At 50.0% G+C, this 26,584-nt stretch overlaps 1 protein-coding gene across 5 annotated transcripts in view; it reads right to left on the minus strand.

Annotated features, from left to right (window-relative positions):
• Positions 1-26,584, minus strand: part of DAAM2 (dishevelled associated activator of morphogenesis 2) — a 118,811-nt gene that overhangs the window by 58,626 nt on the left and 33,601 nt on the right. For 2 of the 5 annotated variants that reach the window (XM_019457024.2, XM_019457025.2), the window contains exon 2: positions 23,897-24,004. The exons of the other annotated variants lie outside the window; for them this stretch is intronic. The gene's annotated coding sequence lies outside the window, so the exon portion shown is untranslated. The remainder of the gene's footprint in view (positions 1-23,896; positions 24,005-26,584) is intronic. 5 annotated transcript variants of the gene reach the window in all.

Consider the following 26,584-nt stretch of genomic DNA (forward strand, 5'->3'; position numbering starts at 1 on the left):
CATCCTGTCTCCTTGCCCCCTCCTCTACTCCCTGTGGAATCAAGGTCTTCCCATGCCTCTGGGTCCCTAAACACAGACCGACTGGCCTAAAAGAGCAAACCATCAGAGCATGATGAACTAGCCCTCCTGTAAGGCACCCCTCATGGGTCTCTTACAGCCCTCTGGCTCCTGGTTCCCATTCTCTGCCTCCTCCTTATTGTCCTATCCTTCCACATAGTGGAGAAAACATAACTAACTCAGGAGACTAATCACAGCTCTGCAGGTATGGGTCAAAAGACCATGGTATTAGCACCTCTGAGACTTGATTTCCTCTCTGTGCAATGGCAGGATCTGACTGAAAATCCAAGGGCTTGGTCAGCCATACTATTTAGCTCCATCCTGTTCCCAAAGATTTCCCAGGGACTCTCCTCATCTGTGCTCAGATTTCCTCCCACATTTCACCCCAAGCCAAGAAGTACTTCCTATCACTTGAGTGCAGCACTCCCCTTTGGTTTGCAAAGATGGAAACCCTAGTCCTTAGCCCCAAACCATGGCCCTCTATATACACCAGTTTTTATGCTAACTAGGACTTCAAAAGCCCTACATCAAACAGCGCTTGTTCCTAAGTCATAAGTAAAGGCAGAATAATATTAATACTTGAGAGACCAGGCTCTAGCCACACTTCATCCCCATAACAACTCTCTGAGCTAGGCGGCATCATTTTAAATTTTTTTTTAATGTTTATTTATTTTTGAGACAGAGAGAGACAGAGCATGAATGGGGGAGGGTCAGAGAGAGAGGGAGACACAGAATCTGAAGCAGGCTCCAGGCTCTGAGCTGTCAGCACAGAGCCCGACGTGGGGCTCGAACTCACGGACCATGGGATCATGACCTGAGCCGAAGTCGGACGCTTAACCGACTGAGCCACCCAGGCGCCCCAGAGGCGGCATCATTTTAAAGAAGTTACTAAAAAAAACAAACTATGGTTCAGAAAGGTTAAGTAACTTGCCTATGGACACACAGCTAGTTAGTAGCATAGCTAGGATTCAAACCCATGACTGCGTGACTCAAAAGCTGTAAACCACTGAGCCATACACTGTATGCCCAAGGAACACCCTAAGTTGAGCCCTGCTCAGAGCTTTCTCAAGCGTTCTATAGATTCAGACTCCATAATTCATGATCAAGCATTCCCTGGGAGCTGAGCCAAGTGTTTTCATAGCTCTGCAATCTCATGTCAGCCTCACAAGGACTTTGTGAGGTCATGATTATTATCCCCTTTACAGATAATAACATTGAGGTTTATAACAATCTTAACAGCTGTTACATGGTTTGTCAATGATGCCCCTTGCTGCTAAGAGGCAGAGCTGGAACTCACAACTAAATACGGACCCCAAGCTCAGTTCTCTTGTTGCAGAAGCAAAGCTGAGTCATAAACCCCACCTTTAGCCCTTGGGGCCAATGCTGTGGCTTTGGAATGTTCAAACTGCCTTCTCCTAACCCCTTCCCTTCCCTCTCCGCATGGGGGGCACAGGGCAAGGATATGGTATGGCCACTTCCAAAGTGCTTCCTAAGAGCCAGTCACTCTGCTGGCAACTTTCTGCTTTAGCTCATTTATTTCCCCTACCCCTCCAATCACATCACTGTCCCTTCTTACTGATGATCACATTAAGACTCCCAAAATACAGGCAACTTGCCCAAGGGTCACGTCTTGTAGAGGAAGAGGCATGCCTTTGAGGACAGTGACGTCACAGTCAAACAACATGCTTTTAACCACTTTCTAGCCCCTGGAAGCCATGCTGGACACTGGGGGTCACCTTGGTGGTGAGGACACAAGAGCAAATAAGGCATGGTCCCTTCCCTTGAGGAGGTGCCCTTTTGGTGGGGAAGCCAGAAGGGTTAGGGAGACAGGTACTTTGGCAGCTCTAGGAAGGGGGACCTAGCATAGCCTGAGGTGTGAAGTGAAAGTCAGAAAAGGCTTCCAGGAGGTGACACTGAGCCAGTATTGAAGGAGGTGAGAGAAATAAGGAAAGGTACAAGAGGTCAGGAAAGGCTATCCAGGCAAGGGGATCATCATAAGGAGAAAACCTGGTGTGCATGAGGCCAGAGTCCTGACCAGTGGTATATTAATTAGTGGCTAAATTAACAGGCAAAGGGAATCAACAAGGTATACAACAACCTTGGTCTGATAGCAGAGCTCAGGCATCCTGGGGAGCCGGCCCCTTTGCCCTCCTTTCTCTACCAAGTCCCCTGGGGCCCAGGTCTGGGAATGGGGCCCAGAACTCCCCAGAGATGCTGCATGGAACATAAGGAATGTAAACAATTTCCTGCTCCACGGCCAGAGATTCCTCCCTATATACTGACCCTTCACGTGTCACTAGGGGTCACCTAGGAAACGGCCCCAGACACAGGGCCATGACCCAGGGCCTTGCTCCCCAAAGAAGAGTCTGTGCTTTTCCATCTCAGGCCCTCTGCCCACCCATCTCCTCAGTGCCCACCTCTATCATGCCTGCTGCCACTTTAAGGCTCTGAAGACCATCCCCTCATACTCTGTGGGCAGCAAACAGGCTTGGAGTCCCTGATAACCCTATCTACACCCGCTTCCAACCTGAAGCCGCCTGAACTACTGACACCGGACTTGACCCTACACACTCAGTTGGGTTTGTTCAGTTACTATCTACTCTAATTCTGGGACTTCACACAAGTTACTTACCCTCTCTGAGCCTCAGTTTCCTCATCCATAAAATGAGGCAACAATAACAGCAGAGGGCTGTCACAAGGATTAAATTAGTAAGATTTGTAAAATTTTAGAACAGGGTCTAGTAGGGGTGCCTGGGTGGCTCAGTCAGTTAAGTGTCTGACTCTTGATTTTGGCTCAGGTCATGATCTCACAATAGTGAGATCAAGCCCCACATCGGGCCCAGCGTGGAGCGTGGAACCTGCTTAGGATTCTTCTCTCTCCCTCTCTCTCTGCCCCTTGCCTCTCTTTCTCTCTAAACAAACAAACAAACTTTAAAAAAAAAAAGAACAGGGTCTAGTAATAATAACCACCATCAATAACTCTACAGATAAGTTGCTGCTATAATTAGGAAGATGGCTGAATACAGATTGCATGAATCAAAAAAGTTCACTCTGTGTAAGAATGAGTCTGACACATTATTACAGGAGTTGGCAAATATTACAGGGGCCAAATTCAGCCCATTTTTTGTAAATAATGGTTTTACTGGAACACGGCTACACCCATTCATTTAAATGTTGTGTACGAAACTGAGACCCTGTGACCCACAAAGCCAAAAATATTTACCACCTGGTCCCTGACAGAAAATTTGATTTCTGTGTTATTAGGCTGAATCGTGTACAAGTGACAGCATTCAATTATGTCATCTACAAAATCATCAATTTCACACGGTTCAAGTTAGTGGATGGTACAGGCTTATCACATGTCCTGCTGCCTTGCCCATTAACACAGAGGGCTGCGCTCTAAATCCAGTGATTCTAATCATGACAAAGTTAGAGTCATCATCTATTGAGGACCTACCATGTTCAAGGTTTACCTCGGATTTTCACCACACCCCTGCAAGGTAAATATGACTACCACCACCACCACCTCCCATATAGATGAGGAAATCTGAGGCTTGGAAAGATGAAAAGCACCAAGCCTAGGACTTAACCCAGGTCTCCAGACCCCGCTTCTGGTACAATGTCCCCGCGCGGTGCTCCCTGAGAGGCTGCTGGGAGTGAGACCCATCTGATTAGGACAGAAAATGGAGAACATGAAGACCCCTCATATCCCCACTCCTCTGCTGGTCCATCTCTCAGACAGTGCTCGGGGCTATAGGACTGAAGGGGCCTCAGTCCTGCGACTTTCCTGCCAGCCTCAGGACAGCTCACAGAACAGTCTGACTTATAGTGTGAGCCTCAGGCAAGGCTGGGGAGGGGGTGGGGAGCACTTTCAAAAATAAGCAAGCTCTCTTTCCAGGACTGGGGGAGCTATTTTTAGCAGCCTCCTAAATTACGGTTTCCCCCTCTGCTCTGGGAAAGGCAAAGAAAGCAAAAGTAAATTGTCTTAGCCCCTGGCTGAGGGGTGGGAGATACAGACACAGGGGAAAAGGGGAAGGGGAGAAAGAGGGGTCTTTCTGGGAAAGCGAAACTGAAAATTCCCCAAAGGGACATTTCTCTGACTTGGGGGTGTTGTGGGGCAGTTGCGGAATTTCCAATCAGCTTTTTCTCATTTTGAGAAATGATAAAGAGAACATAGGTTTCTTTGTGTCCCTGGGGGTAGAAACCAAGGAGATAATAGCTCTCCTAACATCACAGTCAAGCATGCATTCATTTATTCGTCCATCTATGCCCTGAGCAACTGTCACGGATAAAGCAATTTTCTGGGTGTTTAAGATGAACCAAGCATCAAATCCTAGCCTCACAGCACTTACAGTCTTGCTGGGAAGGTACAGGCATAAACAGGCTCGTGCTTAAGCACCCAGGATACACGGGAGGGGAGAAGGTGCCGGCCCTGGGACAGGAGGGAGGGAAAAGTGACTTGCAGCTGGGGTAATCTGCAATATTCACCACAGGAAGTAGCACTGAAGCTGAGTCTTGGAGGGAGGAAAGATGTTGCTTGGCACATGTCATGGGCGTCCAAGAAATCATTCACAAAGAAAGGTGTACCAGAGTGAGGACCTGGTGTCCAGAAACACCCCAAGGTGAGCAAGAGGCGAAGAGAAGTACCTTTGAGAAGCAGACCTTTGACCAACACAGGTGTTAGGGACACAGACCACCCCCCCCCCACCCCCCCCCCCCCCGCCAGTAGAAAATCCACGTAGAACTTTTGGCTCCCCAGAACCTAATCACTAATAGTGAGAACCACAAGATCACTTTTTCCTGCTGTTCACAATTTACTGAAGAGGCAAACTGTTCACGCGGAGATGATTAGTGTCACAGGGCGTGTCACAGGGCGTTTGAAGCGGATACAACACTGGAGCTCACCCCAACAGCAACAAGAGATGGCTCAGAAATGATCACAGCAGCACAACACATGCTACAGTGAACATGAGGCACTTGTGATTTAATATGGCATCTTTATGTTTGTTTACTTCTCTCTCAATTGCGAATGGCACAATGTATGGTCTGTGCTGGTGCAAGCTTTGAGAAATTTTAACTTTTTATGATACATTTGCTACATTTCATGGTAGCATATGATAAAATAGACTAGCGTCTACAAAACTTTTGTGCCTTCGTGACATACCTAACTTTTTAAGTTTTTCAATACTTCCATACGTGAACTATGTAGTTCATGTGCATTTATTTTCAAATTGCTGCAAATCTCCAAAACATTTCCATGTATACATACATACATATATAAATGTATATATACATATGTACACGTACATATATATGTATATACACATAGGTACATACTTATATATGTATATATACATATACACACATACATACATAAATGTACATACATACATATATATGTGTATATACATACATATATGTACGTATATATATGTTATTTATTTTTGAGAGAGAGAGACAAGAGTGTGAGCGGGGGAGGGGCAGAGAGAGAGGGCGACACAGAATCTGAAGCAGGCTTCAGGCCCTGAGCTGTCAGCACAGAGCCCGACGCAGGGCTCGAACTCACTAACTGCGAGATCATGACCTGAGCAGAAGTCCCTCACTTCACTGACTGAGCCACCCAGGTGCCCCTCCAACATATTTATTGAAAAACATCCACCTATAAGCAGACCTGCACAGTTCTGATGCATGTTGTTTCAAGGTTAACTATGGTTATTACCAGGCCGAAATACAGGACTTAAAGAGGTGCAGTGGGAAACAAGATTGGGGCCAGATAAAGGAAGGTTTTTGAATGCCAGGTTAAAGAAGAGGAATCCGCTGAAGGATAGGTGGCTGGCTTATAGTGAGGAGAGTCTGAGATGAGATATGGATTGGAGCTGGGATTTAGACAGGCAATTCTGGTGGCCCTGATGATGGAGGGAATGACAGGGGACAGGGAAAGAAGAGGGAAGATCTAGGCAGCAGCTCTCCGAGTAAGAGTTAATGAGGCCCTGAACTCCCAAGAATGGAGACGAGGGGGATGGATGCCAGAGATGTCACGGAGGGGTGTGCACGCCAGCACGTGTGTGAGCCGGCAAGGGGGCTTTGGCAACACATGTACTGGGCACAGAAAACAAGGGCTTGGGCAGAGATCGAGTGGGAGTGGCGGGGAGCTCTTTGGGCAACAGCTGTGAAGTAAAAGAGAAGAAGGAATTTCAACACCCAAGTCTCTGCTACCCATTAGAGCCAGAGGTCTGGGGCTCCGCGCCAAAGGGAAACCACCCTACACGTGACATGGGGCGCCTCACCCCCTCCCGCTTCCGGGAAGCCAAGCCCCTCCCCCAGGTCACACAGAACACAGATGACGCTGTCTTTACTGAAAGGGTGCCCGGAAAACGGCCTATGGCTTCTTCCCGTGCGCTCCAGAGCAGCCCAACGTGCTAAGAGCACACACCCTTCTGGGCAGCCCAGGGCTGGGGGGAAGCGCCCTTGCTGACCACTCCTCCTGCTCCTCTTCTCCTGGGTCCCCAGGACAAAAGCATCCTGTCACTCATGAGGGCAGAACCCCAGGTGCCGTAGGGGCCACCAGCCCGGGAGCCCCAGCTGGGCTGGGCACACGGTCACACTCTGGACCCCGGGCAGAGCCTTCCTCAGACGCGGTGCCCTCCTTCCCATCCTGCTAGGCCCTCTCAGACTCCTGCATTCACACCAGGAAAGGCCCTGCCTGTGCCTCAGGGCTTCTTCGCTGGACATAAATCCTGGACCACAGGCACATTCCGTCTCAGGCATTCCGTCCCCCAGGTGGCAGGGGGACACTGACTGGGGGAGGGGAGAAGGGGAACTGAGCAGACCCCTCGATGGCAAATGTGGTTGAAACGTAGGCCCAGGTGACCCCTCACCTGCCCCTCACTCTTGTTTATACCATTTTACCTGTTCCTTCATTCTAACAGATGCTTGTGGCGCACCTAAGTACCACACTAAGGGCTGGAAAAAAACCATAGAAAACAAGAGCTCGGTTTGGTGGCGGAAGGGAAAGAATCAAGCCAATAAACATAATGAAGTGTGGACATGGTTAGGACGGAAGTACAAATGTTTGGGTGTGAGGAACGTTTGTGGAGCTCCATCCCAATGGGAGTCCTCTTCCACCCTGTTCATACACACAGTCTAGCGGGCACATCCTATATATTACAATAAGCACTGGGAATAATCAGCCATCCAAGATCCAGGACCAGACATCCATCCCAGGGTTCATAATATAATAAGAGACCCAAAACACCCAAAATACTAAAATGTAAGATATTGATTAAACATATATAAACACAAGAGCGTGCACACGCCCACACACACACACACACACACACACACACACACGGCAGGCTGAAGTAATTTTATTTGTGTTGGAGTTTGGGGTTATTTTTCTTACTTTTCTAGATTTTTCCAAATTTCCCATTACAAGCATTTATTATTTTCATCAGAAAAAAATAAGGTTGTTTTTAAAGTTTATTTATTTATTGGGGGGGGGAGAAAACACACGCAGGGGAGGGGCCGAGAGAGAGGGAGAGAAGAATCCCAAGCAGGTTTTCAGCTGTCAGTGCAGAGCCCGGGGCTCGAACCCACGAACTGTGAGATCATGACCTGAGCCAAAACCAAGAGTTAAACACTTAACCGACTGACCTATGCAGGAGCCCCAATGTTATTTTTAAAAGAAGATGAACTTTAGGCTACAAATGAGGAGGCTTAGGATTGAATCCCATCTCTACCTTTGCAGGCTACCTGGGACAAGAGAGTATAATTTCTTTGAACCTTGTCGGTAAATGAGCAGGGCGAACCACAGGCTCTCCAGAGCTTCTCCCGCCCCTGACACTAGGCTCTGTGCCATAGACTACATGAAGTGCTAAATGATGCGGGTTGACTGGATCCTATCCCCTGGGCTCCCATTAGTTCATCATTCACTCATTTGCTCATTCATTCAACCACCACTGTTGTTAGCACTCCCTCTGTGCCTGGCACTGCTCTTGGTGCTGGGGACATAGAGGCAACTAACTGAACAGGTGCAGCTCCTGCCCTCACAAAGCTAGGTCCCCAAAGCTCAGGGTCTCTTTCCACTGCTCTTTTTTCTTCCATTCCGAATGCCCTATCCTGTTACCAATTCTTGCCACCACTTTTCCAAAATGCCTCGGGTGCGTGGGTTTCATTCCCAAACCCCATGCTCCAGACCTGGTCCAACCCCACACAGTCTCATGATGGGACCAGCGCTGACCCCATCATTTCTCCCCGTTCTCAGCATCCTGCAGTTTTTGACTCATTTCTCTAGGAGCACGTGATTCTGCATCCCTCAGTTCAGCATCCCTCAGAGTCCCCAGTCCCAATGGAGAGCCACCTGCTTTAATTGTTCGGTTTGGCCATTTGGTGGGCTCGCAAATTCCATACCGGCCAAGCCTTGAAATCAGATCTACATCCTACACTCCAGTGAGGACCTGGAAGAAATGGAACCTTCCCGCACTGCTCTGGGAACACAAAATGGCATCTCCAATATGGAAAACAGTTTGGCCATTGCTTAGAAAGTTAAACACACACCTCCGTATGATCTGGTTGTTCCAGTCCTAGGTATTTATCCAAGAGAAATGCCAGCACATGCCCATACACAGTCCTATTCCTGAATGTTCACAGAAGCTTGATCTGGAGTAGCTCCAAACTAGAGGCAACCCAAACGCCCATCAACAGGTGAATCAATAATCTAATTGTATAGTTTTCCACAGAGTAGAATACTATTCAGCAATAAAAAGGAATGAACTATCAATACATGCTACATGTGCACAGAGCTCAAAATAATTATGCTAAAGAAAAAAAACTCCAGAGGCAAAAATGATTAGTATGGTACAATTCTGTTTATCTGAAGCTTGAGAAAATGAAACTAACCTATAGTGATTAAAACCAGTTGGGTGGTTGCCTATGGAGGCAGGGGAGGGTAGGCAGGGAGGGGGTGGATTTTGAAAGGACATAAGGGAACTTTGGGGATAATGGACATGTTCACAATCTTGATTGGGGTAGGGATTCAGAGGTGTATACCTATGTTAAAATGTATCAAGCTAAGTATCTTAATTACATATGGTTTATTGCACATCAATTATACTTCAATAATGTAGCAAAAAAACAAAACAGGTCTATTTATAGCCTCACACTATCAAACCGTCAAGGCCATTAGAGAGTGGCCACTCTAGCCACTGCAGCTGGTTACTCTCTAGAAGGTTACCAATATTATAAATAATATTACCTATATTACATTATATTATAATACTATAGAGATTCCAGGAAAAACCTGAGAAGTAGGGAATGGGAATAAGGAATTACCCCTCCTACCTGGGCCCAGGGCCCAAACCTGGCAAGAATCAGCTGATCTGGCCTCATCTTCCAGGAGGCAGGTTCCTGGTACACTGAAAGAATACATGTTTTTATTAGCCTGTGGCTAGGTTATTTAGTATCTAAGAGCCTCATTTCCTTTGTGGGCACACAGATGACCAAGCCCACCTCCCAGGGCTACTGTGAGCACATTATCAGGTGGCCAGCACAGCACTGAGCACATCACAGGCCCTCAAACTCCATTCCCTCCTCCTCTCCAGGCTCCAGACTCCTCATAGTGGTGGCTAAGGTTCAGAGCTCATCCCACGAAAGTGGGAGAAGCTAAGAGGCTGCCAGGAGCAGAGTAAGGAGGGGGTTGGAAGCCCAATGAAACATAAACAGTCACAAACCTGCTTCCATCTGGAAGTCTCTGGGGGTAGGGCTGGGGTGACAGCAGCCCAGGGCTTCTGGGTGGATAAAAATAGGGCTCTCTAAGCCTGGGTTACAGTCCTGGAATTTGTCAGAGGCAGAAGAGATGGGGAGGGGGGCTGAGAACAGTGGCTATGACAAGGAGTTTTCAGGACAAGGCATAAGGAGGGATGTGAATTGGGCAGGATAGGAAGTTGGAGGGGGGGGTACCTGACCTTGTACGCTACACAAACAAGTATAGGAAAGGCTCAGAACTGACCGAAGAAGAAACAGAAGAAATGAATGCGTGAGAGGGTTTGACTCTGTGATGCAGAGGTAGATGTGTGGGATGGTTATGTGTGATATGTATAGTGTGTCTTTATCTGTGCATGTGTATTTCTGGTGTGTGTATATGTGTCAGCAAATACACAGGATTCTACTGACTTTCAAGTCTCAGCAGAGAGAAGACCCAGTTCGCCTCCCAAAGTACATAAGCCGAGGAAACAGGAATATCACTGAAAATCAGCCCCCTTAGTTTGTAAGGAGCTACCTGAGCTTAATAGTCAGGAAATGTTACTGTGGGGAATTCTGTGTCTTGTCTTCAGCACCACCTTATGGCCCAGCAGGAGAGACCCATTCAAAAGATGCTCGCACCTGCCATGGACCAGAGACGGGACATTCCCATTCATCATCTCATTTAATCTCAAGACAACTCAGTGAGATCACGATTTTTGACTGAGGAGGATACCGAGGTTCAAAGCCAAGAGGGGAGGATACCCAAACGGGGGCTCTTTCCTATTAAACAAACCACCTCATTCCGACCCAGTTTCAATTCAGCTCCAGATGTGTGTGTACACGTGTACGTGTGTGTGTGTGTTCCTCTGTGTATACATGCGTGCCCATCAGATAGAACTGGGTTTCCTCTGGGGATATATTATAATAGGGCATACACTCCCTCTCCCTCTGCTATCTGAAATGTGTCCCCAAACCACTGCGTGCTCCACACTTTTACAAGATAGATACTCAATACATTTCTAGAAAGGATACTAACGTTTACTATAAACTGGGCTGGGCTCAAACTTTAACATCCATTTGTGATTTTATGATCTGAATTTTTATATATAGGGAAGTTAAGGCTTAGAGAATGTAAGCAAGTTGCCCAAGTTAATACCGTGTTCATAAAACATGTGAGTCTCAGTTTGGTCAATTCTAAAGCTCAGACGTAGCCTTCCCGCTGCATAGAGATGGCAGGGTGTCAATGGCAGCATCGTGTAAAACGGTCAGTGCCCCACAGCCATGGCAGCCTCCTGTGGTACCCCGTCCCTTCCCCCATCACCCATGCCACTCTTACGGGAGAACCCAGCACTAGTACAGAGAAACCTTGACCCCAGCCACAGACAGCAACCCAGCCCATCATCTTACCACACACACAGAGTCACAGAGAGGTCCAGGCTGTTCCCTCCTCTGGACCAGCCTCTTGGGCATGTGAGCTGGGCACTCTCAGCTCTGCTTGCCTTAAGGCTCTCCTGTCGTTGTCCTGAATCTTTCCTAATTTTTGAACAAGGAGCCTTGCTTTTCCATTTTGCACAGGGTCCCGCAAATCATGCAGCTGGTCCTGCCCGTCTTCTAGGGCAGCCAGCTCAGGGAGTCTTTCCCAGGAAGAGCAGCCCAGCCAGCCACTCCCTGCATGTTTCCAAAAATGTTACCCACAGTCCCTGAATGGTTGGGACGGAACAGAGACAAGTTACTTTAATCTGGGGTGGCTTCCTGCCCAAATGGCCTTGATGGGCAACTCAGTAACTGCTAGACTGCTCTCCGCCCCGTCTCTCCTCTGTATCCCACCTCACCCCTCCACTCCACCACGTCCCCTGGTTTCCAACCTCATTGTCTTCCTCCTCCCTAAATGCACATCGCTCGTGGGATTGAAATTCCCAGAGGACACGGACATTTCCGCTTGTACCCCCAAGTCCCCTCATGGGGCTCCTTCAGCACGCACAGCAGGAACTTGATAAGAGCAGCAGAATTTAAATACATTGTAGTATTTCCTGAATTCTTGGCCCTATCATAAAACATATCAGTGTGCTATTACATTACACATACGCAAAGACGGTTGATCCTGCGACTGGATAAATACCAAACTCGAGACACTGTGTTATCTTTGAAATACAGTGAAGACCCACTCTGCTTGTTCCACTTTTGGGCTCACATTATTTCCCCCATGCCCACCTCTGCTTCCTCTCCCTCCCTCTACCCCTCTGCAGATCCTACCTTCCCCGGGCAGCCTTCCTGACCATCCCAACCCACCTGAATTCTCCAAAATACACTCCGAGCACTCTGTCCGCTCTGTCTATAGGACACTTCATCAGATACCACTTTGTGGCACCCCATGCTATTTCATTTCTTGCATTAATTTATATTTTTCACACCAATGCACTTTTTTCTTTCTCTAGACTCTGAGCCCCAGAGGAGTGGTTCATGGCACAGTGCCTCGCATACTGCAAGCTCACTTCCCGATCGAAAGACATCTGATGGCAGTGGGTGGAGGTGGGGTAGAAAAAAGAGGAGAAAGTTATTAATCGCCCAGAAGTAAACCTTCATGGCAAACCCAAAAAACGTAGGCACTTAGACCTTTTCTCTTCTGGAATCCACTGGAGGTCAAAGGCATCCAGACCTTGGCCAGACACCCTCAAGAGGTGTCTCAAGTGACATTCAGCGAGAGGCAAAGGCATGCTCCTTTATAAACCTGCACAGTTCAGTCAGATCCCGGCATTCCCAGGCAAAACACAGGACATCTCCATCTCTGTTTGGGTCTATTTTCTCCCCTCTTTCCTGCAAGCGAAAGGCATCTCGCATAAACCGTGTAAGAGACAGCTTTCCTCTCTGCGCTTCGAGAAAGGGGATGTTTCCTCCAAGGGAGTCCAGGCCCTGGCTCCAGGACTTCAGGCTACAGAAGCCAGGCCGCCCCGCCAGCAGCTACAAGCCCTGGGAGCAGTCTCTGTGTGGACTCTCCCATTGCTAAACCACCTTTCTTTGACTCGGACATCCCTGCAAACTCTGCCCCAATTCTCTCCACCAAAGTGGCTTTACTGACCCAGCAGGGCACCTCGTCCGTCCCTCAGGGCCCAGTAATGGAGGCCCATTATCCACCTCCCCCTGGAACTGCACTTTCTGGGTATCCCCTCCTTCCATCCTGTCCCCTCTGCCTTTAACCAGTGCTCCCTCATTTCACAGAACACTGTGAAATGCTTCTTCACAATTCACCCCGTCTTTCCTGATCAAGTCCTTCAGGATCTCACACCTCACCGCACGGCAGAAGTGCAGGGCACAGTGGAAAATATCGATGCCTGAATCCCAGCGAGAACCAGCGAAAACAGAATCACTGGGTGAGTGTGGGGGAGACAGCAGGGTGAGCTGCTCTTCCGGGTTTGCCCGAGATTGTCCTGGTTTTAGTACTGAAAGTCCCAGATCGCAGGGGACCTCTCCATCCTGGGAAACCCGGACGAGTATTGAGCCTATTGGGCTCTGGTAGTTGTTAAGTTTCAGCAGGTGATTCTTTTTTGTTTTTAGTTCAAGTTAGTTAACATACAGTTAATATACAGTTAACATAACATACAGTCTTGACTTCAAGAGTAGAACCCAGTGATTTATCTCTTACATATAACACCCAGTGCTCATCCCTAAAAGTGCCCTCCTTACTACCCATCACCCGTTTAACCCATCCCCCCACTTACCTCCCTCCAGCAACCCTCAATTTGTTCTCTGTATTTAAGAGTTTGCCTCTCTGTTTTGATATTATTTTTCTTCCCTTCCCCCATGTTCATCTGTTGAGTTTCTCAAATTCCACATGAGTAAAATCAGATGATCTCTTTCTCTGACTTATTTCCCTTAGCATAATACCCTCTAGTTCCATCCACATTGTTGCAAATAGCAAGAGTTCATAGTCTCAGGTGATTCAAATTTGCAGCCAGACTTGCAAAACACTGGACCACATCCAGGTCAAGAACTCTCTCTCCCCCCTCAGCCAACTGCCCCGGGGCAATCCCTAAAGCCAGAGTTCACCTGCCTTTTGTTTTCATTTAAGTCAGGTGATCTCAGAAAGTGTCCCTAGCCCAGCACAATCAGCATTACCTGGGAACTTGTTCATAAAAAGGCGGAGCCAATTCTAAATCATTTGCTCTTCTCTCAACTACAGCTAGATCCTTGGCAAACCCCTACTAAGAGCCAGTGGCACTGCTTCCAGTAAAGTAGGGTTTAAGGAGTTAACTGTCAGATACCAAGGGCTTGGTGGTGGAGGTGGTTTGAGGCTGGGAGGTCAGACCTCAGGGAGGTGTAGTGGTGATCAGAGGGGGCCTTGGCGTTCATGCAGATGTGACAAATGTTTACTGACCACTAACTAACCAGCTGGCTTGTTCATGCCAGCTCATTAAATTCAACACTAACTCTGTCAAGTACATGGTGTCGGGGAAAACCTGCCTCGACCTGCTCGAGCTCAGGACCATTTGAGGAACTGATGCATGAAGCTGACAGATGGAGGTCACAATATCAGCCCCGCTCTGATAAAGCTGTCCAAGTCCGTGGCTTTATGTCTCTGGCCAAACGGACTGCTTCATATTCCATTCAGTGAGGCCAGCCCACGTGTCCAGTCACCAGCCTAGGAGGGTGACTGTGGACCTCCCACAGGAGTGGGCTCCTGACCTCATCTCCCAGAACTGGCCGGAAGCAGCCACCCTGCAGGCAACAGATCCCAGAAAGGGGAGGAAGTATTGGCAGGCCCAGCTCATTACTTCTCCTAGAATTACTGCTTAGAGATGCCTCGCCTCTTCCCTTGAGGAAGTGATGGAGAGGATGAGGCCTGAGAGTGAACAGCCTGCACCATCCCCCACCTTCTCCCCACGCATGTTAGAGCCACTCATGGCCTCGCCCCACCCCCAGCGACACTGGCCTGGTCTGGGGAGGGAGCCAGACACTGACTGATGTTTTGTCAAAGTTCCCCAAGTGATGCTAAGGTGCCATCAGTATCAAGTAACCACCCTTGGGAGATCCTCTCCTGAAAACGAGATGGCAGGGATGTCCTCCCTAAGGGTTGGAGTGTTCCTATCTCACAAGCAGGGAAACAAGCTCTCAGGAACACCTCGCCCCAGGGCCAGAGCCAGCAGACAGACTTGTAAGGATGAGGAATGGCCGCGAATGGACCAGCTCTCTCCAAATATTGGTGGACTTGTGGGTTGTCAGCCAGCTTGGAGCCAGATCGGCAGTTCTAGAGTCTCCTGGGCGGGGGGGCTTGTTGAAATGCGGCTCACTGAGCCCCACCCCCAGAGTTTCTGATTCAGAGGGAGGGCTGGGTAGCCGTGGGAAGAGAAGACAGGCCAATTTGGTTTCTAGCCACGGCTTTGCGACCTACTAGCAGGATAACCTTGCCTGGCTCACTCACCCTCTCTGAGGCTCAGCTTCTTTGTTTGTCAAATCCAGATCACAGGAGGAATGACTCATGTGTTTCGGATGACCTGGACGGGGACACACGAAGCTCCTAGTGCGGTGCGTGGCACACAAGAGGAATGGGGATAAACTATGTTAATTATCATTTGTAGATATTGCTAGCTAGGGATGGCTCCTTTGAAAAGACTGGGAAGAGGTTTTGGATTCAGGCAAGAATACCCAGAGGCAGAACACCAAGGAGAGAATGAGCCAAGCCTTAAAGGATGCAGGGAGGGGAGCCAGAAACAGAGCATAAGCCAGTGCACACAAGTGGCAGAGGGTGGGGGTCTGTTGCAGATCTGGCTGAGAGAGGGGCTGGGATTCAAAGGCACCCAAAATAGAACTTCCTCCTCCCCAAGTTCACAACTCACTCTGCCCGCCCCCCCTTCTCTCTGGGCCATATTCCACATGCCTCTGTCCGGGCTCATTTGTTAGAACTGCCCCCCCCGCTCAAGGCACCCCCACCCCTGCCCTAGGGACTCAAGGAATCTGAGCAATGTGTCCAATTCTTGTGCTGGAGGAAAAGAAGCAAAATTAAAGGGGGAAAATGCTCTCTCTATGCCTGTGTCTTTGCATGACTTCCCACAGCCCCCCTGGTCCTCCTCTCCCCCACGAGATGGCCATTCCGAGTCAGCGTCTGGTTAGAAGTATCCAAACCAACAGGGACACCAACGGCCCGCTTCCCCTCATCCAACGACAAAGCTGCTGTCTCTGCCAACCCATGCCCCTTCCCTGTTTCCTAACTAGACTCAGTGCTCATCTCCCTGAACTGAACTTCCCTGGATTATGAGAGTTTCTCCCCCCATGTGCACACCCATCCATCCATCCATCCATCCATCCCGCGAGCCTTCACCACATGCCTACTCCGTGCCTAGGCACTGTGCCAGACAGCAGGGTTTGCAGCATGAAGAAGGCACAGCCCCTGACCTCCCCCCCACCCCCTACCGTGGGCTAAGGAAGAAGCACAGGATCTGGAGCTTATACTGTGCAAAGGAGAACACGAGGCCCCTTGTCATGCTCTTCAAGTTCTGGCTCATGCTCTTTAACCCCCTCTTCTAATGTGAGAAGAGACCTCACAGCCACTGGTGGGATACACCAGATCTTCCTTCTCTCTCTCCCTCGCACACGCACAAAACACACCAAAGAAAACATGTCCATATCAGACGCAGGTAACACACTCCGTGGTTCCATGTCGCTCACCATTCTGCAGATCTTAGAATTTGTCTGAGCGTCAGCACACACGTCTTCTTCAGTGACTGTCCTGACCCCTCTATCGGACATCTTTTTTAAAAAAAATTTTTTTTACATTTATTTTTGAGAGACAGAGACAGAGCACAAGTAGGGGAGAGGCAGAGAGAGAGAGAGAGACACACAGAATCCAAAGCAGGCTCCAGGCACTGAGCTCTCAGCACAGAGCCCGATGCAGGGCCCGAACCCACAAACTGCAAGACCATGACCTGAGCCGAGGTCGGAAGTTTAACCAACTGAGCCACCCAGGAGCCCCTCTCTATCTGGCATCTTAACTTTGACTTGCTTGGATCTCCCAGGCACTGGAGATACAGAGAAGAATAAGATATTCCTGCTATATCCTGGAGATCCGAGTCTAGTGGGAGAGCCAGGCACTTAACCAGATAATCATAATACAATATGGGACACACAAGCCAGACATCGTGATGTGAACAGAAAGCGGCATCTCATATGTCCCAGTCATTGACAAGGAGGATACCAGGGGAGGCTTCCTGGAGGAGGCAATGAAGAGAAGCAGTAAATCTGAAGTGGAGCCTGTGCGTTGGCTTAGTGCCTGCCATTCCAGGTCACCTTAATCACTTCCTGCTGACTTGCTCCCTTCCCTCCCTTGCCCCTCCATCTCAGAATGCCCAGGACATCGGGGCTTTTGGAAAAACGAATCCATGTGCATGTGGTATGACTGTAGGTGGATTTTTTCCCCTACTTTTATTTAGAGTTAACGTTATAATACCAATAACTACTTATGTAATAAAAGCTAAATTTATAAAGTGAGAAGCTATTTCCCCTGGCTATTTTTAGCTGGTGCCCAGATACCCGCCTTGGCCTTTCGACTCCACCGCAAACGAAGGCCAGAGTGGAGTTTTCAAATGCAGCACCACCACTCCTTGGTAGCTGAAAAAATAGCTCCTGGCACCCCAAAGAGGGCAGGGCTTCAGCAGACTGGAGAGCAGAGAGTCAGAGCTGCACCGGGCTCTGTGAAGAAGGCGGAAGAAGGCACCTAGCTGCGAGTCAAGGGCCTCGGGAAGCAGAGTGGGGACGAGGTTGTCACACTATGCTTTCATCCGGCACGCTCATCCAAACAGCTCGTGAAAATCCCTGTTCACGTCAAGACTGAAGGCGAAGAGAAAGATGCAGGTTTTCACATGCACAGGAGCTGGGGAGAGCTGGAAACCCTACCAGCCCTTGCTAATGTGACCTGAGATTTCCTCTGCCATGAGCAGTCTGCCCTGATATTTACGCCTGGTTGAACCAACTGAAGCCAACCCCGCTTTCTCTGGAGATTTGATGAATTCTTCAAGGGGCTACATTTTATTTCGCTGAGTGCTAGCTCAAGAACCCTGGCCCCGAGACTCCTTTCTGAGAAGAAGCAAAGACCTCAGGGAGAGGATGGGGTTGAGACTCTAGAAGTTTAGCTTCTGAACTTGGCTCTGCCTCTGACTCACTATAGGACCTTGGGAACGTTACCTTCTTTGAGCCTCACCTTTCTCATCTGTACAAAGAGAATATGACAGGGCATACCCCATCATGGAGTCATGAGGAGTAACTGATAATTCAGGAATGATACTGTATGTCTGATACAGGGTATTGTACAAGGAAAATATTTAAAATATCTCGTAATATATTTTGCCCTGGGAAATCCAAGTGTTTCATTTTTTTTCCCTTTCCTTTCTCTTGAACCTTCTAATATCAGAACAAAGCCATGACATTATTTTCCCCAGGCAAATAACACCGAGGACCCCCCCACCCCCACCCCCGGAACACAAAGGTCAACAGAGTTGGGAACGGCCTCAAAGAGGTAACGCTGTTTTCTCCAGTCAGGAATAAAGAAAAAGCCTTTCTAGGACTAGGAGGGAAATGAAGTAAATGGCCAGGACTTCACTCCCTTCCCCACCTGGGGGCTGAGGAGGGCGACATCATTAGAAATGACCCAATTATGGATGCCTGGGAGGCTCAAGTCAGTTAAGCATCCAGATTCTTGGTTTCAGCTCAGGTCATGATCTCATGGTTTGTGAGTTCAAGCCCTGCATTAGGCTCTGCGCTGACAGCACTGAGCCTGCTTGGGATTCTCTCTCTCTCTCTCTCTCTCTCTCTCTCTCTCTGCCCCTCCCCACTCATGCTCTCTTTCTCTCACTCAAAATTAAAAAAAATAAATAAATAAATGACTCAATGACTTAGAGAATTCCAGAACAGGGAAATGCCATGTCCCTTGGAGAAGCCCCACCTTCAGCAGGGCTCAGAGAAACATGGCTCTGTCGCAGGAAGGTTAGCAAGCACCAGGGGCTGCCCTCAGGCCCACCCATTTACAGTCCTCACATCCAGACAACAGGTGGACACCGGAATCCTCCAGGGACAGGCGGGTGTCCCAGGAGAGCCAAGGGGCCCGAGGAAGCCAAAGCTTGAGCAGCGGGTGCCAGGTTTCCCTTCAAAAGCCCTGGGACGAGACCAGACATGGCCCCTTCAGTGGATTTTAGCACAGGGGCTCCAGAAGCCGAGGGAACACAGAACAAATCAGTGGATATCACAGGGACCCTGTGGCCCCAAGGTCCCCACGGGAAGACACCCTCACAGGGAGCCTGAATTGTGACTTCACTGAACCAGGAGCCATTGTCTCACATCAGAACAGGCTGAAGCACCTTTATTTATCAAGCTTTGTATTGCAAGTTACCAATTCAGGACACAATTGTTTTTTCCCGCACATGGGAGTTGGATATATTTTCACTTCCTATTTCTGTAAGGCTTCAGTAAACATTAGCTGCTATCATCCTCATCATCGTTAACAAAATAAGCTGTTCTCAGATTGACACGGAGGGAGACCAGAGCAAAAACAGCCCCACTTCTTTCGGATCTGATTCCTAGGAGGGCTGAGGGTGGCTGGCTGCAGGCGAGGGGCAGGGAGGGGAGGAGAAGGGTGAGGGGCAGCCTTTGGGCTTTACCCCTTACCACAGTATTTACCCTGTTCTGTTCTTATTGATGATGAATTCTTCAAGGGGCTACATTTTATCTCGCTGAGTGCTAGCTCAAGAACCCTGGCCCGGAGACTCCTTTCTGAGAAGCAGCAAAGACCTCAGGGAGAGGATGGAGTTGAGATGCTAGAATTTTAGCTTCTAAACTTGGCTTCTAATTTTAGCTTCTAAACCCTCCCCTTTCACCCAGGTTTGCTGCTAACTCATCCTGTCCGCTCCTCTGAATCGGCCTGGCCTGTGAGGTGGGGGCTGCTGGGCTCCTGCCCTCCCTACTGGCTCCCTGGCCATGGTTATGAGCCAGAGCTGGGGAGTTCGGCTGCCTGAGCACGGATCCTAGCACCGCTTCCATCCGCTGTCCTCTCTGGCAAGTGACTTTACCTCCCTGTGCCTCAGTGTCCCCATCTGAGAATGAGAATCAGAGCAATCTGCCTCATAAGGTTAACTGGGTGGGGGAGGGGGTTAAATAGTGGGCTTGTATATGGTGACGAGGGCATGCCTAGCAAGCCCGGCATGGACATTAACAATTGTACACTTTCTCAGCGAGTTTTTCCACGACCATTTTAAACAACCCCTCTCCCTCCCATTTTCCACATGGACTTACTACCATAAGAGACACTATCCACTTTTGCATTCTCTCTCTCCTTGAGATGTCTTTGTCCATCACTCAGTGCCATATCCACAGGGCCTAGAATCATTCCCTAGCACACAATGGGCCTTTGTAATGAAGAATGAATTCCTACGAAACTTTACTAACTTACAACCTTAGGCAGATTATGGAACGCCACATGCCTCAGTTTACTCATCTGGAAAATGGGTTTGTGCCTCTACCCCCAAACTGATGTCAGGATTAAATCCGATAACGTTTGTGAACATGCCCATCCCAACCCTCAGTACACGATGGATGGATGGGCGCACAAGGCTTGGCCTGACTCAGGCAGGGCCTGCAATGGTTAATTCCAGACTCTCTTCCCATCCCCCACGCAAGGCAAGGCTGGGCCGCAGGACCACTGGCAGCTGTCCAGGTAGAGGATAAATGTCAGAGGTGGGTGCCTGCGGGGCTGCCCTGGTCCTGATACGGGGTCTTGACCCAGGCAGCTGGAGTCTCTCCCCACCCCCTCCTGCTGAGAGGCTCTGCCTAGGCCTGCAGCATTTGGGAGAGAGCGCAGGAGCTGAGCGGTGGGAACCTCCACCCGCCTGGGTCCCACGCCACATCCTGGCCTTGGGGGAGGTGGGCCCGAGGCCTGGACTTGCCTCCCAGCCATTCCCGGGCGGCCTGCTCTCTGGCCGGCCCAGCTGTGCTGACTGAACCCGAGGGCTGTAGGGGCAGCTCTGTCCCTCAGCACTGCCCTGTCCCCACACACACGAGGAGGAAGACGCCGGCCTCAGCACAAGGAGGGTGTGGGATTTAGAGCCCAGGTCTGTGAGCCCTGAAGCCCACCTGCCTTCCCAGCCTACGGGAAGGAATGTATTCAAAGGCAAATGAGCCTCCTGCGGCCAAGTCACAGAGGGGACACAGTCAAGAGCAGATTCCAAGCAGGGGTTTCCTCCTCCTTCTCCAATTTCTCACAACTCCCCAGCTTTCCAGCAATTTCCCCTAGCATCCATCCCGCTGATGACTGACCCAGAAAGAGATGAAAACAGACAGACACCCAAGCCTAGCATGGATGGCGAAGATGAGTAAGTGAGACCCAGTGTCTGTCCTGTGGATTCATTCATTCCACAGTTATGTACAGAACCTCCACTCTGAGCCAGGCACCGCACGCCATAGGCATGTGGTGGTGAATAAAACACTCATTAAAACTACTCTCAGTCGGGGAAGAAGGGAAAACTGGTGAGAAGGTCAGGGAGGGACAGCATGCTGGGCAATTGCTGCACAGGGCACAGTGGGCGTATAGGTGAGGGGTCTGTAACACAGGCTGGGGAAGGAGGCAGAGCCAGGAATCCGGGAAGGGTGATACCACTGTGGACAATACAACATCTGGGGGGGAGAGTGCAGGCGCTGAAGAATGGAGAAATCCCTCACCTGGAGATTGCTGTCTCCAGGGTGACGGTGGCCTTAACTCCCATCCTGTCAGTCTTCAGGGATTTTCATTAGAAAGTAAGCCCTTGGGGGCACCTGGGTGGCTCAGTCAGTTAAGCGTCTGACTTCAGCTCAGGTCAGGATCTCACAGTCCGTGAGTTTGAGCCCCGCAGCAGGCTCTGTGCTGACAGCTTGGAGCCTGGAGCCTACTTCGGGTTCTGTGTCTAACCTCTCTCTCTCTGCCCCTCCCCCGCTCACACTCTGTCTCTCTCTCTCAAAAAAATAAATAAACATAAAAAAAATAAAAAAAATAAAAAAAAGAAAGAAAGTAAGCCCTCCAAGGGCAGGGACATGGTCAGTCTGCATGCTCAGAACTTAGAATAATGACGGACACATGTGAATATACCAGTGAGCATATAAACTCCCCGAAGGGAAGGTCACTATTGACCCCAAAGAGCACATGCTCCCTTCTGATCTCACTGGCATTCATGAAAATTCTCTTGCCCAATTTCTCACATGTTACAACTCTCTAAGGTATCTTCTCAGCCTCCAACACAGGTGTCTTTCCCAGGCACAGACAGTGAGGTCTGTCTGTCCCCCAAAGTGCCACCAGCTTCCCCACAAGGTCACACTCCTTCCAAAAGCCCTGGGCACGGCGATGAGAATCGCATGCCAATGAGGACAAAGGCCAGAAAGAAGAGGAGGTTGGCAGCAATGTCCACACCTGGGTCTCTGCAGAGAAACACGGTGCTGCTACCACAGCCAGCCGTGGGCACACTGCTGGCCCATGCACACACTGTGCCCCAGCCCTGTCACGGAAGGCATACACACAGGAGGCACCGATTAGAGCGCTCGGTTCAGATACTACCACGGAGCTGGCCCCTGGGCCAACTGCCCAAACACCAGCCGCTCTTGTTTCCTTCTCAGCGGGAGATTGCAGAGAGCCCAGGTTCCCCTCAGTTTTCACTTGGACAATACTTAATGAGGGCCTACTATGTGCTAGACCCAGTCTCTGGATCTAGGAATGCACAATGGGCCTTGTCTGAGTCCCTGCATTCTGGAAGCTCATAGTTTAGTGAAAGACAGGGAGAACAGTGGTTTTCAAACACTGTGCTACATGCTACATCAGGGGTGGGTCTTCGGGGCCATCAATGAGGGAGAATCTCACCTCCCTGAAACTGGGGGAAAGAGGGGCTAGAGAGATGACAGAAGTGGTGGTGCTTGAACTGAGTCTTGAAGGAGGACTAGGTTTTCCCCAGGTACCATTCGTCGGGCAGAGGGAGGGCAAGAGCTTAAACGTAGGCTGTGAGAGGTGGGGTGCACAGATGTGGTTCAGAGCTTGGTCATGAAGGGGACCACCCTCCTTGGATTCTGCAATTGACTGGGATTTTCCAAGTTTCCCTTCGATCCATCAAAAGAATCCATTTTCAGACCAAGGAGGTTAAGGGGAAGCACGCTTCACACAGAGACGGAGGCTGTTGGGCCCTCCCAACCCCCACATCCCATCAGGCACAGGGGTGTCTCGACAGACCCCCATGCAGAGCCAAGGTGCGGGGCCACTGTTCCCCAGAGCGATCGTGTGCTACTCCATAAGCTCAGATGTAAAAATAGGACTCTGGGGAAGATTACCCCACTCTGCTCCAGAATGGCCATACCCTTCCATCTTGGGATGTCACTCCTGCTGTCTGTGTGTGAACGAACTCCGCTCCAACTTCCTCTGACATGCCCCACAGGGGACTCCCACACTGCTGTTGGGAGGCACAGGATACCGACAGTGGGGGCTGGCTATCCTTATCGTGACCATTTTACAGAGGAGAAAACTGAGGTTCAAGAAGCAAGGCCACTTGCCCCAGGACAAACTGACGACAGACCATGTCTAGAACCCCAACCCCAAATTCTCGGCACAGAACTCTCCTTTCCCGCGAGAGAACAGCAGCAGACACACCCTGCTTTCGTTCTTGGTTTCCCGTAAGTGCTTTCTCCTGAAGGCAGTATTGACAGAAACGACAACTACAAAAAATGTAATTAAAACAAAACAAAACCTCCAAAAACTCTTAGCTAAGATTCATTAGTGAAGATTTCCCTAAATATTGTGAGTTTTGCAAAGGCTCAGGCTAAACCACCTCTGTTTTTGGATGATGTTCCCTAATACTCCAGAAACAAATTCACGACTTCTGGTCTTTGACTCAGATTTTCCATCTGATGCCTGGAGAATACTTAGAAATGCTGTTTGAAAAAGAGAAGGTGCTTCCAACCGTCAGTCAGAAAGGTTCTGATCTGCCAAGTAGAAGGTCTAAGAAACTGAGTGTGTGGACAAAATCACTGTCTACCTGCCATCAGTAGGCTCTTTCCTGAGACCCAGTGAGAAAAATCAGCAGCCGTGGCAAAAACAAACAAACAAACAAACCTGCTGGTGTCCAGGGATTTGGGAATTTTAGGAGGATTGGGTGGTATTTCTGGATGCCCTCCTGGAAGGAAGAGCTATCGTCCATGTCAGCTCTACAACTTGAGGATTCTGTTGGAAATGCAAAAAGAGACGGAGAGATTTGAAACTCCCCCCAACCCCGCAAATGACATCTCTCCACTGAGATGCTCACCTTTGGAGGCACCTGCTTTTCCGACATGGTCCTAACTTGTCACAGAACGGGGCCTGTCTTGTAAGTTATGAAGCCATGACTTACAGAAGGCAGGGAGCCCAGAAACTCCCAAGGGCACAAGACGAAGGCTCTCAAAAGTCAAAAAACATGTGTATCAACTGTTGGTTATTTGGCTAAGTTATAACCAGATACCAAGGGCTGGCCCTACAACCACCTCCTCCCACCGCTGACCAGACACCTGGCCAGCAGGCAGAAGCTGGACGAAGACACATGTCTAACGGGGGAAGGAAACCAGGCGCCTTGAGCCAGGTCTGGTATACACCTCCAATATTCGCCAACACACTCGGGCCTTCGGGACACACATAAAATGTGAGCCCATTAGAAACCGGAGGTTCACAAAGAGAAATAACTTGCCCTGGACCATTCAGTGGCCGTAGAGCAAGACCAGGTCTCTCTCTCACCGCATTCTGCCCAAGACGGGCTGTGACTGCTGAATGTGGTGCTCCGCTGTGAGATGAAAGGGGTGCACAGACCCACCCCGGCTGCGGGGCACGCACACCTGTCAGAGAACGTGCCAGCTGGACACTCGGCACCAACGCTATGTGCACCCATGTTCCTGCAACTCCCAGAGGCCCAAGTCCAGCCCCACATGCCAAATGACACCCATGTCAGTGCTGGGTGTTGGTGTAGGTCCAGCATCTGCTGACGCCACACTCAGTGTGGACAGGGGAGAGGAAAGCTGGCTGCTTCTACAGCCCCTCTAAGGAACAACGCCCGTTTTAAATTCACACCGAGGCTCTGCGTTCGTAAGCAGCATCCCTGACCAGAACTTCCCCTTGGCAGGTCAGCCACCTGGGCTCCACCCGAAGCCATGCCCAGGCCCCCTCTCGCCACTGCCCCCTACCGGCCAGGCAGTGGAATAACCTGGTTCTGGAGAAAAAGACTGGCAAATCCCAGTTTCTTGTATCTTCCGCTCCTACTCTCGCCCAGCTGGCCTGCCTCCATAGTCCAACCGTTCAGAAAATGCCCTGGTAGGAGAAATGTGCGTCTGGGCCCTGCCTGGAGCTGGCTCCCCATGACCCACTTTCCGTGGCACCTTCTCTTGCTGAGAAGGCCTCAGCGGGTCCTCTCGGGCTCACGCGTTCCTCTCTTCCAGCTCATCCTGCCTGCAGGAGCTGGGAGGCCTCTCCTGCGTGCGGACATGAACCCTCTGTCCTGAATCCGCAGAACCACCTCTGTCAGGGATTTGGGGCTTGTTTTCTTAATTAACTGAAAATGCTAACACGGGAGCCCGGGCGCTGGCAGGAGCCTGGCCTTCAGCGGCTGCTGGAGAAAATTCTTGCTTTGAAATCTGGATCCCTCACATCTCCCCTCATGCCCCGCACAGGATGTCAAAACAAACTGGGCCACCCGATCGTGGGGCACAGGGAATGAGCAGGATCGGATTTCAGGGCCAGTGACGGATTTAGCTACAGGCGGCTTCAGTGTCCAACTCATGAGGAGATCTTGATTTCCCAAAATGGCTCAGCTAAACCCCAAAAAAGCCACCTGCTGCGGCAGAGGCTCTCTGGGGGAAGAAAGGAGAGGTCACGGGGTTTATGCCAGTGCTGTGTCCTGAGTGCTTGCTGCCTGCCTGGCCGGCACGGAGCTGGGACTGGTGAAGATAGCCAAGTCCTACCGATTCCTGCCCTTGAAGAGATAAGCCAGGAACAAATTGCTAAAGTGTAGCACAGGGAGGGTCTATAGCAGGGCAAGTACAAAGTAACAGGGTCACAGAGGAGAAGGGCAACTCCCCATATTGCAGAGGGCTGGGGGTGGAAGGTCATGGCCGGACACAAGGAGAAGCACCTGATCCGCGCAAGGAGTCAAAGTCTAAGGATCACATAGGATGCATGAAGGGGGTAGGTAGAGGGAGGCGGAGGTGACCCAAGGGGAAAGGCTGGGAGGCATAAAGAGAGAGCATGTTGAGGAAGGGCAGGCAGGGCAGGATGGCTAGAGAATGGGGCTTCTGGGGGCACCAGAAGGACTCTGCAGAAGATGCCCCTGGAGATGAAGAACAGGGCAGGCCCATCATGTCAGGGGGAATATGGCAGGCCATGGGGAACCAGCAAATGTTTTTCAGCAGGAACGAACTCCATCTGGGGCAGGGGTGGCCTAATCTAGCCCACTGCCAGTTTTTGTAACTGTGGTTTCTTTGGCACACCCACACATTTATATATTGTCCAAGGCTGCTTTGGTGCTTAGGTGATTGCAACAGAGACCGTGTGGCCCCCAAAGCCAAAATATTTGCTCTCAGCACCTTCACAGAAAATGTTTGACGACTCCTAATGCAGAAGAATGACAGGGCAGAGAGTTCCAGAGAAAGGAAGACGGATGGCCGCTCAGGGTCCAAGAGAGGGAAGATACACAGTGGCGTCACTCATCCAAAGTAGGTGTGACCGCAGGCTGCCTCACGGCAAGACCCCAAACCTCAGCAGCAGCAGGAGGAAGAGGAAATG

Source organism: Panthera pardus, unplaced genomic scaffold (genome assembly GCF_024362965.1).
Source record: "Panthera pardus isolate Hobbes unplaced genomic scaffold, ASM2436296v1 HiC_scaffold_17, whole genome shotgun sequence".
Classification (NCBI taxonomy): Eukaryota; Metazoa; Chordata; class Mammalia; order Carnivora; family Felidae; genus Panthera; species Panthera pardus.